A 13862-nucleotide genomic window follows, 5' to 3' on the forward strand; every position below is an offset into this window, starting at 1 on the left:
TGCGTATTGATATATCAATTCAATAAATATATCTATTTATATAATTGAATAATAAAAATAATGGATATATGATACGTCTATGTCAGTTAATTAAAGCAAACGATTCTATAATCTAAAATAATAAAAACAAAAGGTTTGAATGAAAGCATAAGAATTTCTATGCTGTACGCCCCTTTCCTGGGATTGTAGTTCAATTGGTCAGAGCTCCGCCCCGCTTTGAGCTATCGGCACGTTTTTGAAAGGGTCACATCTGCGAGCGTGCCGGTTGCTCTATCGCCACGCTTTTGTGGATCTATCGGCACGCTTTTCTTTTTGCCACGCTTTTAACTCTTGCCACGCTTGGCGATATGTATTAACCTATCGACACGCTTTAAAAGCGTGCCAAAAGATGAATATACAGCCACGCTTTTAAAGCATGCCGAAAGATGTGTATACATCCACACTTTTAAAGTGTGCCGAAAGATGGGTATACAGCCACACTTTTAAAGCGTGCCAAAGATTAAAAACATGTTACACTTTAAAAGCGTGGCCTAATCCTTTTTTCAGATAAAAAAAGAAAAAATAAGAAAAATAGAAATACTATAAGTTAATCTTTCAAATAAAATAAAATACTAAAAAACTAATCTTCCATTGATTTATATGAACTATGTACATGATAAAACATGAATAAAACATTTAAGAAAAAATAAATTCAACTTCCAAAATACACATTTAAAAAAATTACAAATCTAAATTAGAAAAAATCCAATCTAATTCCTAAACAACATCCGGACTAATTTGTAGAACACGAATGGTTGCACACAACTCTTGTATAGCTGTTGGAGGTGGAGAAGCTGTTGGGCAACAGTAACCTGTATACATGAGAACTATACAAATTGCAAAATCAGTACTAATTCCAACCATGTCAAATTTGTCACTTAGTAATAAAAACTAGTAGCCCCTTTTTATAATAATACATACCTGCAACAAGATCTGAGCCATTTGCTCCTTTTCCTCACCTAACCACTGAAGTTTTTACCCATTCAGTTTTTAGTTTTTACACTTTCTTTTTGAGATTTATATTACAACGTAACAAGTAAGTTAAAGCAATGATTACATTACATTCACTCTAATGCCAAATCAACCGTGCTTAAAAAGAACAAATTAGATCAAATGAAATAAATGATTAGACAAACTCTAATGCCAATCAACGTCCTGTGTCATAAACAAGATAAAGTGACCTAACCACAATCAATATGTACTAGCTAGTAGTATCACCTAACCTAACTTAAATAAGATCTTAATTCAAAAAATCAAATAAACACAACAACTTAAGAGAGAAAGAACACGGGAAGGAGGGGGGATCAAAATTTAGTGATGATATGCATCTATGCATTACATCACCCTACCTAAGTTCAAGGGGAATTTACAAAGTTGACTAAGATCTTAGCTAAGAAAAATAATACCACCAAAAAGGAAAACGAGATAAAACAAAAATAAAATCAATCAACACTAAGAGATCTTAGTTTCTAAATAGCCCATTCAACTCAAAACAAAGTACAGTTAAGTCTAAAACACTTCATATAATTGAATCAGATTAGTTGAACTAAAGTTGATTCCAAACACTAACGATCAACACAGACAGACATATAAAAAAATCAAATTTTGAGCTGAACGCAAGTCAAAGTCTAAAAATCAAAGACATACCCAAAAGAGAAGAGGATCCATCTGGCGCAAATCCTTGTAACCCACATGAGCCTGCACCTCCACTTAGAAAGAGCAAATAAAATATAATAACCAAGTTATAAATTAGAAATTGCACAATGAAATAACAAAAACCAAAAAGAAGGGCAACAAAAGTAACTGTCATGAATCATATGGCACATCCAAAATTAAAAAGGAGGCAAATTGAAAATTACATGGAACTTTTATTTAATTAAAAAAAAGTCTCCAATTCAATCCAATTTCATGTTATGAGAATCACAATCACTTGAGCCAGTATAGTTGTTTCATTACCAATTATAACATGGCAGGTACATTTTCAGCAGTCAGCATTCAGTAGTCACCAAACCTTCCTGGAAGCAAGGTAATCTAGGCAAACACCTCATCCATGTCGAGCTCCACCTGAAACATACATAACATCACATTCCTCATAAGCTTACAACACCAGAGGGGATTGCTTAGTTCAGAAAGCACATGAATTATTTATTTATTTATTTATTTATTTTTCTTTCCAAGGACCAAAAAATTAGCATAGCATAACATGGATCAAGGAATACATAGTTTTCTTACTTAAATCATTACTGGGCCTTATAATATAATCTTATTAGGTAAAAATTCAATTATCAATTATATATAATAAATAAGTAAATAAATATGGCAGAGCTATCACCAATTCACCAGCTAATTTTGGGTATTATATGAATTTAAAAATAAATATTTCCACTCTCATTTTCTTCTAGCTATTTTTGCTAATATAAAGATGATGAACCAAAAGAAAAGGAAGGGAGCAAGAAATACTGAAATAGTACCTCATAAGCGTTGGATTTGGTACCAAGCTAGATCAGAACACCAACACTCTTTACCTGAAAACCTAGAAGAAAATGTTAAACATGATTAACTAAAAGCCCTCTGAATTTGAAATCCCACAATATCCTTAAAAGTTTGCCTCTTATAAACACATGAAGCTAAATCACCACATTACCACCCATTTCCCTTCCCAAAAAAGTTTTAAACACAGATTTGAGAAGCTGAAAACTCATGAGTTTTTCTTAGCATAATGAACACGAATCCATATAATGGGGCAAAGAAAAAAGTCCAGTTTTGAAGTGAACCCGATGACAAAAAAAGAAAAGAGAAGTTGAAAACAATGGATTTGAGAAAGAGAGGAATGTACCCAGATTGAAATAGGAGAGATCCATACCTGAAGCATTAGCAGGGACAGTCTTCAGATATGAAATCTATGAGAAAAGTGACATTTTTTTTATGAATCTATGAGAAAATTGAAAAAATAAGACATGAGTAAAATCAAATGGAACACACCCAGACATCCTTGTTGATAGGAAAAAAGAGCAATCTTTTACAGCCATGCACTCTACAGAGATAAAGTCAACCAATAAACACTTCACTCTCAAAATAATCTAATGTGAAATGTCTAGAATTAACACCTAATATTTCTCCAACAACCAAATTAATCCATAGTAATCAATCAGATAAGAATTACTAAGATTAAATTTAATCACAAAACAGTAGTGTGAGTCACATATTGAGACAATTACAATTTGGTATTAATAGTCTCTAATGAACAATTCAATTACTACGCATGAATCAAGAACAAACAGAGAAAGACACACCAAAAAAAAGAGAAAAAATGAGTTCCAATCAATAGAAAGAAAAAGCCACCGACAAAAAGAACACAGACACAGACACAGCCTCATAAAACAGAAACTATGCAATCATGTAGGCACATTATAAAGCTTCCATAGCGTAAAAAAAAATCACATTTTGAACAAGGCACATGAATGAAAGCTGAGTTTGTTCACTCACCCAGGTACAAGAGACACCTAATTCCATAGTGGAACCTTTAATTAATTTGGACCCTGCTGTGTGCACATATGCTTCCACTATCACGCATATTTCTATATATACTAACAAATATTACACCAAACTAAATATATAAAATCTACCTGCAAGACATCTTGTTGTGGAGAAGACAACACAATAGAAAGAAGCTCAATGCTGTTTCTAGCAACATCAAAAGCTTCCTTAGTTTGTTCAGGAGTAAAACTCTGCACAGGAATATCATCATGCTGAGTCTAGCGTGGAAGATCAAGTTCAACCTCAGACACCGAACGCGGAGGAGTGAAAATAGGCGCCAAGCTCTCGTTGTGACGGCCAGGGAACCGAATACCCCTTGATTTCAGACTCTGAACAACAAAATGGAAATAAGCAATCAACAATAACACTAACAATAACCCACACTAGCAAATTCAACAGCTAGAGCTAGTAACTAACCCAATCAATTTAGCCTAGGATTTTGAGTTTCTAGTTTCTAGGCATGATATGATTATCAGAAATTGTCCCTTGGCTTCAACTTAACAATGAAGCAGATATGCATGAAATAGGAAAAAGAAGGTAGTAGTACCTTGTAAGTTTCTTCATAAACAGGGAGATAGTGAAGCTCGATGGTGGATTCGCCTCAAGCCTCAATCATGATTAACGCCTTGTTGCGGTTATTAAAACGGTTTGAGGATCGTCAATTAACCTAACCATATCATCAAGAACCCTCTCAGCAACGACTTCAGAGAAATCCTTCTCGCAATCCTTCACGATGGTTTCAAGCAAGACGAAGGGCAAGGAATCGAACCTTTCAAGCAGCGACTTCAGAGAAACCCTAAACCATGAATCGAATCTTTACCGCTGATGCCAACGATGCATCCGATGCCAAGCTCGACGGAGACGCCATCGATCGTTTCCTATAAATACCAGAGACGTTGGCACTAGCAGAATGACGGTTGGCGCTGACGGGTTGCCCCTGACGAGTGGTGCTGACGAGTTGCGCTGATGGTTGGCGCCACTCGTGAGAGAGGGAGATGGCAGCGTGGGGCATGAGCGACGAGGGAGGGATGGATGTAGATGCTGCGGCGGGTTGGAGGGAGGGGTTGTGACGGGTTGAGAGAGGGAGACAGCGGCATTGTTGGGAGAGGGAGTTAGGGTTGCAGAGATGAGAAGGGTGAGTGACGGCCAGATAGGGTTAGAAGTGATTTTCGAAACCACCACTTCTAATCTAGGGTTAAAACATAAAACTTAGAAAAAAAAGTGAAGTGCGAAAAAAATGGGTGGAAAACTAAATTTTGGAAGGAGAGAATTCTATCGGTATGTTTTTCTAAGGTGCCCAAATAAACATAAGATATGGGCACGTTTTAAAAAGATGACCATTGAAAAACTAATTAGTCACGCTTTTTAAGCGTATCGATTTCTTTCTATGGACACGCTTTTTAAGCGTGACAAAAAAACGTGTGGCCAAATCACAAATTAGTAGCCACCCTCATAAAAGCGTGCCAATTTTTCTCTATGGCCACGTTTTTCAAACGTGACAAAAAAAGCCTGGCTAAATCCTAAATCAGTGGCCACCCTCGCAAAAGTGTGCCCATAGACCACTTTTGGGCACGCTTTAAAAGCGTGGCAAGAAAAAAGGGTGCCGACAGACCTTTTTTCTTGTAGTGTGCGGATGCAAGTTCATTACTAGGGGAACCTGACTTGTGATTATCATCATCAAGGAAACATGCGTCTTGGGTTATTCTGTCCAGTTCTTTATAAGATACCTGCTTTGAGGGTTGTGCACTATCCTCCTTAGCATCAATTGTAACGTCCTTGACGGAATTCTCCACAACTATGGATTCCCATGGAGGTTCAGCGTCTCCTAAGTCTTCAATCAACTCTTCTTCTTCTATAATGACAGCTTCCTCTACTTGTTCCAGTACAAAGTCATGCTCCTTACTGTTCACTGGAGTTTCTAGTGTTTCCTTTATACTACGTTCTTCATTAGATTCTCCACATGAAGCCATGGGAATTCCTTGAGTGTCCAAACGTCTGGAAGATAATTGATTCATTGCTTCCTCCAGTTGATGAAGGGTTGCATGAAATTGATCTACCGATTCTTCGAAGTGAGCCTGTGATTCTTGAGGTGATGGATATGGACATGGTACATAGGGAAGTGGTGCTTCTTGGGAGTAATTGGATTGAAATTGGGGCGGATAAGGATCATACGGTGGTGAATGGTGAAAAGGAGCCTGTGAGTGTGGTGGTTCGAAGCTATGTTGAGAGGATGGTCTATGAGCACAGAGTGGGGCTTGTTAGTAAATACAAGGGGGTCAACCATATCTATCAGCTTGGTATGCATTGTAGAATGGTCTTTGTCATGATATCTTGGAAGGTGTTGTTGCCTAAAGGGTTGATTATATCCTCTTGGCTCCATCCATCTTTGATTGCTTAGACCTTAATACATATTCTTGTTATAGCTTTCATTCCTTTCAACACAATTGGAACCAAACTCAAAGCGAGAGGGGTAAGAACTCATAGTAGTTGTTAGAATTAAGAAGGGAAAACAAAAACAAATAAACAAGTAAAAAAAATATTTAAAATAACCAATAATAAGGCACACGTTTGCAATTCCCCAACAACGGCGCCAGTTTGACGATCGGATTTCCTATCGATAAAGAATTTCACAAATATAATCGCGTTGTAAGTATAGCTTCTAAACCAACAGAAAATCCTTTCGTACAAACGTTTGGTTGTCACAAGTAACAATCCCAATAAAATTTATAAACCGAAGTATTCAAACCTCGGATCGTCTTCTCAAGGAATTACAGGGAAGTATGTTTAATTATTGGTTATGGAAAACAGTATTTTTGGGTTTTGAAAAGGTTTTGAGCAAGAGAAATAAATTGTAGGAATTAATAAATTAATAACTAATAAAACTCTTGGCAAGATATGAAAACTGGAAGTCCTATCCTAGTTATCCTTATCGATGGTGATGAGAATAATATTTTTGCTCCCACTCAGTTAACCTCTAACTATGAAGGTAAGTCAAGTGGACAAATCAATTTAACACCTAAAGTCCCAGTCAACTCCTGAGGAAAGGCTAGAGTTATAGGAATCTAAATCAATCAGCAAAGATAACAATTATCAATCACGATGAGTTTCATAACTCAAGAGTCACCAATTAATCAACTAGAACCAAGAATATAAGAAACTAAATAAAAATCATATGTCTGAAATACCTCAATGATTAATAAAAGAAATCACATCCAACATGGGAAGAGTTCATAAGTTAAATTGAGAAAATAAATAAAAGAAACATTGAACCTGTGATGAAGAAATAATCCCAAGATAAATCCCAATCCTAATCCTAAGAGAGAGGAGAGAACCTCTCTCTCTAAAAACTACATCTAGATCCTAAAACTATGTATGTTTGTATGTTGTATCATCTCCCTTGATGAATGGATGGATTCCTCAATTTATAGTCTTTAATCTGTGTTCTCTAGGCTTGGATCTGGACCAAAAAAGGTCGAGCAGTTGCTGGACCGACTTCTGCAATTTCTACAGATCGCGCACATCACGCGTCTACGTGGGTCACGCGGTCGCGTCATCTGGAGTGTTGCTCTTCCACGCGGTCGCGTCAGTCATGTATCCGCGTCCTCTGTGTTTCGCATGAGCCACGCGTTCGCGCCATGCATGCGTTCGCGCAGATGCCACTTTTTGCAAAGCACGCGTTCGCGTCGTCCACTCGGACGCGTCACTGCCAGTTTCTTCAATAACTCTATTTTATGATTCCCTTCCATTTTTGTATGTTTCCTTTCCATCCTTTAGGTCATTTCTGCCCTATGAAACCTGAAAGTACTCAACACACAAATCACGGCATCGAATGGTAATAAAGGATAATTAAATTTAAATTTTTAAAGCATAGGAAACATGTTTTCTCATATGTCATATCATAAGGAAGGAATTGTAAAACCATGCAAATTCATATGAATAAGTGGGTGAAGAGTTGATAAAAATACTCAATTTAAGCACAAGATGAATCATAAAATAGGGGTTTATCATCTACTCCATTGAAATGAATACAACGTTCACAGGCATATGAAGGCAATAAAAAGAAGAGATGATAAGCTAAATAAAATTATAATTGAAAATTAATTAAAGGTAAAAATAGTACTTTGCATTAATAAATCCCAAAATCATAAACATACGTATCTGAACAGGGTTAATGGGCAATAAAAGAGTAGGGAATAAGGAAACAAACTAGAATAATGGAAACTTCAATGGAGGTAGTAACTCTTCTCAATATCCAAATCAAAAGCACAGAACTCTAAAACTATGAATGCGAAGAACCCTAGAGGAAATCGTAGAATTCTCTCTAACATTCCAAACTAAAACTAAAATGATGTGTATAAGAGAATGTGTGTTGAGTCTCTGCTTGTCCCCTGGCTCTAGTCTGTGTTTTTGGGCCAAAAATTGGGTCCAAACTCGGCCCAAAATTGGCCCCAGCATTTTCTGTGATATCTGCAGGTAGCGTACATCACGCGTACGCGTTATTCGCACGTACTCATCGCTGGTCATCCTTGCGTGTCATGCGTACGCGTCAGGCACGCGCACACGTCACCGTGCGAACTCCAATTCACGCGCACGTGTCAGGTACGCGCACGCATCGCTTCTCGCTGGCTATCTCCTTTAATTCTTGTGCTCCTTCCATTTATGCAAGTTTCCTCTCCATCCTATAAGCCATTTCTGCCCTATAAGCCTGAAAATACTTAATGCACAGATCACGGCATCAAATGGTATAAAGAGGAATTAAAACACACAATTTAAGGGCTTAGGAAGCAAGTTTTCAATTGTAGAACAAAACTAGGAAGGAATTGTAAAACTATGCAAATTGTATAAATAAGCGTGCAGAGACTTAATAAAAACCACTCAATTGAGTACAAGATAAACCATAAAATAGTGGTTTATCATTACCTAATTAGTATTGTTATTATTGTGTAATTTATAACATTTTTCACTACAAAAAATATTGAGTATCGTCGGATTTACCGTCGTAGAGCAACAGCGGATTTACCAGCGGTAAAACCATCAAATTCGTCAAGTTAAATTATTACAGGCGGATTTAGGTTTCTGACCGTAAATTTTCCAGTAACAATTGGAGGGAAAAAAATAAATAGGTGCGTAATGTAGAATCAAATTTACCGTTGAAAAAATCCGCCGGTAAGTCCATTTAGTGAAATGCTGTGTTTTGGTGACCGCAATGGTTTACCGTAAGATAAATCCAATGGTAATTTCGCCCTAAATTCAAAGCACAAACACTCTCCCTCTTTATTTCGAATTGAATATGTCTCTCTCCCTCTCTCTACCCTTTTTTCTCTCACTTTCTCTTTAACCCTCTCCCTCCTTCGCTCCATCAGCCTCGCCGTCTAGCCACTGTCAGCCTTGCTGCAATAACACCCTAACTATTAAAGCTCACGCTTCTGGCTGTGCGACTTTGATAGCTCGGACTTTACAACGACTCTCATACTATTTAATACTAAAATATGAGCCTGTTTAAAACTTTAAACCACAATACCGCTCCAAAAAACTTTTGTTATGTAACATACATCCATACATACAATACAACTTACAAAAACTCACAAAGAGTGCATATGTGCATATATATATATATATATATATATATATATATATATATATATATATATATATATTAGTTTTACAAGCATTAACCACTACAATTTCCTATCCCTCTTATAGAATATATAAAGATAAAGGCGAGGGAACAATAAGCAATAACTAACACAATACAAAACGTTACGATAACAACTAGATAAACTCTTCGTCACTTCTATGTCCATATACTGAAAAGGAAAATTTGTAAGGGGGTGAGAACATCATCCTCGAAAGGGTTCTCATTAGAGGATTTTTGAGAATTACTATAATAGGATATGCGAGATAAAATCATTTCAGTGATTAATAACCACCTTATGCATCTTTTCAAAAGCAATGGTTTACTATCAAGAAAAATCTGAAATCTTTTCTGAAAGAGAAAACTGTTCATGAAAAAAAATAAAATTCAAAAGCCTTTTAAAAGGTTTATCTATGCTAAACCAAAATAACCTTTCATACTCTTCCAAACCATAAATATCAACCTGACATGGCCTTCGGCCCACCTCATGATCAACCACAGCTCTAGGCCTAAACAACCCAAACAATAACCAATCACCACAGTCCAACAGAGTCTCAGTCGCAAACACAAATAGGAAATTTCAAGCACAAACAAATAGTTACTGCAAGTAAAATAATTAGCAGTTAATCACAGGTAATCACAACGGCAAACCAAGTAAAATATGCACACCCAAACAATGTCAAATAGATGCATATGATGCATGCCTGTCCTAGTGGCTGATGATATTATCTGTCGGTTATAAAGCCAACCCAACAAGTCCTGGTAACTAACCATTGGACTGTCCCTCTGTCGTGCATCCCCAACTCGAGTTATTCACAAGAGATAATCATAATTCACATCCAACACCCTCACTGGTGTATATTCACGGGGGCGCGCTCATCCAGAACTTTCACAGTGTCCGACCACACTTACGACATAGGGTCAGCAGAGTATCAAATCTCAACCTGGAGCACATGGTGGCTAGCCACTGCTTCTACCTAGGAAAACTCGTATCTCAGATAGTTGGAAGTGCAAAATCACAATATCAATAACTCAGCATATATGCATTTATTCTCATCCATAAATCAACATTCATTTCAACCATCTGGCTTAAATTCATGACTCATTGTCAGCTATCCGGCTCATAACATATTTCGCAATCAGCCATAATTCATTATCATACACAGCCATTCTAGCTCATAACAAAATAGCACTTCCACCATCCAACATCATCAAATTCATAAAATCATTATTCAAAACCATAAATCACTTTTTCCCAATTCACTTCACTTTGAAATCAAATTTTAACTCTTTTCAGCCTTGGCTTTAAAGTTTCCATTCCTCAAATCATCTCAGGCTCATAAGCCACTCTTACTCAAAGTAATTTCCCTTTTTAAAACAAAGCCACACTTGGCATCCTCTTTCTAAAACTTCCAAAATCATGGCAATTTAAAAGATTTATTATGAAATATTCAAAATCATCCATCCAACAACGGAATTTTATAACAAAAGTCCCTAGGCAGAGTCTTAAGTCTTTAGAGAAGGACAAACTATCTCAATTCCTTAAAAACTCATTGAAACTCTTAAAATCATAGATTCTTGGTTCAAGTAAATAAAAACTGAATTTATTATGAAACCGAGTTATACAAAATCACAAGTTCCAACCCAATCCAAAAATCAATTCACTTGAAACGGAACCAGTCCATTTAAATCAAACCACTTTCAGAATTTTTCTTGAAACCAATTCCCTAACCTCTTCCAAAATGTCTCAAACATAATTATTCAATCAAAAGTCCAATTTTCTTTAAAATCAGTAAAAGCTCCTCTGAATGAAATCTTTAAGTCCATCCAAGAGCAAAAGTCCTTTTTATATTAAAATTAATATTAGAATATAATTCTTTCCTTCAATGGTTCAAATGGTAAAATAATTCATTTCTAAATAAGTGGAACTCAAGACACATAGTTTTCTTAAATAAATTATGCTCGAAAACATAAAGATTTTCTTAATAAATCAAATAATACATTTTCTCAAATCCAAACTTTCTAAATAACCTTTCAAACAAAGTCTAGGATTTTTATAGAAATTTCGGCTGCACCTCCCCTAAAACTTGGACTTAGCCACCCGGTTCGGGTCCCAACTAAACCGTTCCACAATCCTTTTCAACGATCCAAATCCAAAATCTGTTCAAGAGCAAGCTAAATCCAATAGTCACCTCATTTTCATATCTCAAGGAAACCATTTCAAAATGGAATCATTATCAACCAATTAAACTCATTTCCAAAACTTTAAGAAACAGCTTAGCAACAATTCATTTATCAAAATCAAATCAATTAAAGCAAACCAGGCTGAATCCAAAAGTGTACTCTATTTTTTCACATTATCAAGAAAATCAACTCAACTCAAATCAATTCCTAACGAATTAAACTCGATCTCAAATCTTTAAAAAAATCAACTTCAAAAACATTCTGTTTCATAAAGCCGCACAACAATCTAGTTAAACAAACATTCATAATCATTCAAGATAACGAAACAATACATAAGACTGATACAATCACCAATTATACATTGTCTCACATCAATATCCATATGTAATAATTCCAATATATAAAACATAGTTTTTGGAAAAAGCCCCTACCCAAATACGCAAAACCATAGCCCAAACGCGTCACAGGAACCTTCTCTCTCAACCCGAAATCACTGACAACAGTAACCTCTGCTCTAAGCCACTTTCCCAGCATTAACAACGACTCTAATCGCAACATATAATAACTGAGACTCAATCTTATAGCAATTAACGTCGTAAAACCTTAGCATAAGATAATAGAACAGTAACTAAAGGGCTTTCGAAACGAAAATGCTTACCGAAATTAAGAAAGAACGGCTGAATCAAGCAGCGGTAGCCCCGACGGTAGTTCTGGCAACAACCACGCTACACCTGATGACCAGAACGGCAGCAATTAGAACTTGAACCTATGTTATCAAACCTCAGAGTCTTTAACCAAGCATAACAGAATACTGACTAAGAGGGCTTTCTGAAATAAACATGCTTACCGCAACAAGGGAAGAACAACTACACCAAGTAGCGGCAACTCTGATGGTGGTTCCACCAACACCCACGCCACACCCAGTGAGTAAAACGGTGGAAGCAGCGATGTAGGCTCCCCGAATTGAAAGCAACGGCGACGGACAACACCAGCGGTGGTGAACGGCAGTAACTCCAGTGTGGTTCCGACGGCGGCAATTCGCGATAACTCCTAGCACAAACAACCTCAGTAGAACTCTCATGGTAGAGGTGAACTTTAACGGATAAAGAAGCTGAAGACGGTTTAGCACTTACCAAATCACACCGGATTCAGCGGCGGTTTCTGGCGGCCGCAGCAGCGGCGGAGAGCTCCAATGGCAGAGGCTCGGCCATAAGCTTAGGCAGCGGCGAATCTGGTGGCGACGGCTCCTCAACAGCGATGCACCCCACGGTAGAAGCTTCCTCGCGGCGCGTCTCTCTCCCTCTCACGAACGGCGACGGCGTCTGGCAGCGAGGAGGATGAACGACAACGGCGACCTCTCCTCGTCGCACAACTCTCTCTCCATTTTTGATCTTCCTCGCGACGGTGACGGGTCAGGACGGACGGTTCGGCAGCGACGGGTCAGGACAGACGGTTCGGCGCTTCCTCTTTTCGCGGCTGAGCTCTTTCACGCTCGTTCTTCCTCTCTCTTCTTCAGCCTAGTTCGGCGGCTTCATGGTGGCAGGGATGGCAAGACGCGACGGTGGCATTGGCACCAGGCCGACGATGCCCTTCCTCCCTTCCGTCAGTGCTGGCTCTGCCTCAGATCTCTCTAATTTTCCCATCTCTGAAGCTTTATGTTGAAGGGAATGAAGGGGTAGGGTGCGGCTGAGCTGTTGTGAGGAGCTAGGGTGTGGGTGAAAGGGAACCGGGTAGTGTAACAGGTCACTGGGTTAGGGTTTCAGGGTTAGGGTTTAGGTAAAAATTGGGTTTAAGGGTAGTTTTGTAATTTCAAATAAAAATAGGAATAATATAGAAATTAGAAATAAATTTTAATCCAACAATAATAATGTATAAAAATACTATTTGTTCAACAATTTCACAATTATTTTCAATAAAATGTTCAAATCCAATAATTAGAAATAATATAATTAAATCCTTTATCTTCCCAAAATAGCAGTATTAATATTTTAAAATATTAATTATTTAGTCCAAATCATATAAAATCCTTATTATTTCACAACTACCAACTTTATAATTTAAATATAGAAAATAATTCAATAATTGTAAAATTGGTTAATAATCTTAATTTATTTCAAATTCAATTAATTGAAAATTGCTTTAATTTTCTTAAATAAAGAAATTTCTGAAATTAAAGCTAAAAAATACTGAATTTGAAATTAGCTCATGATAGCCTTTTCTCAAAAGTTCTGGGTCTTACAGCTGCCACCTCCTCAATCTGTTTCTCTCTCCCCTTTCTCCTTCCACACTCTCTCTAACCCTATCCTTCCCGCTGCTCCGTTAGCCCCGCTGCACGTCAACCTTGCCGCCACATCCTCTCCAGCAGCCTCTCTCCCTCTCATTGCCATCCACTTCTGCCAGCCACCACCAACAGCGCCGATCACCAGCAACATTCTCCTGTCCACTTCTATGTCTGCATTCTCAGATA

The 13862-nt window shown here is 37.4% G+C and overlaps 1 long non-coding RNA gene across 9 annotated transcripts; it reads right to left on the minus strand.

Annotated features, from left to right (window-relative positions):
* Nucleotides 1–630: 630 nt before the first annotated feature.
* On the minus strand, nt 631–4778 carry LOC130979290 (uncharacterized). Of its 9 annotated transcripts, XR_009086625.1 has the most exons (9): nt 4124–4773; nt 3666–3905; nt 3526–3581; nt 2903–3073; nt 2511–2572; nt 1996–2103; nt 1687–1748; nt 961–1005; nt 631–866 (listed from the first exon to the last, which is right to left on the minus strand). It is a non-coding gene; the product is annotated as an uncharacterized LOC130979290 (long non-coding RNA). The 9 variants fall into 9 exon arrangements; XR_009086621.1 differs by having other exon boundaries at nt 2903–3578; nt 4124–4778; XR_009086620.1 differs by having other exon boundaries at nt 2903–3581; nt 4124–4778.
* Nucleotides 4779–13862: the final 9084 nt, after the last annotated feature.

This window comes from Arachis stenosperma, chromosome 5, assembly GCF_014773155.1.
Source record: "Arachis stenosperma cultivar V10309 chromosome 5, arast.V10309.gnm1.PFL2, whole genome shotgun sequence".
In the NCBI taxonomy this organism is placed as follows: domain Eukaryota; kingdom Viridiplantae; phylum Streptophyta; class Magnoliopsida; order Fabales; family Fabaceae; genus Arachis; species Arachis stenosperma.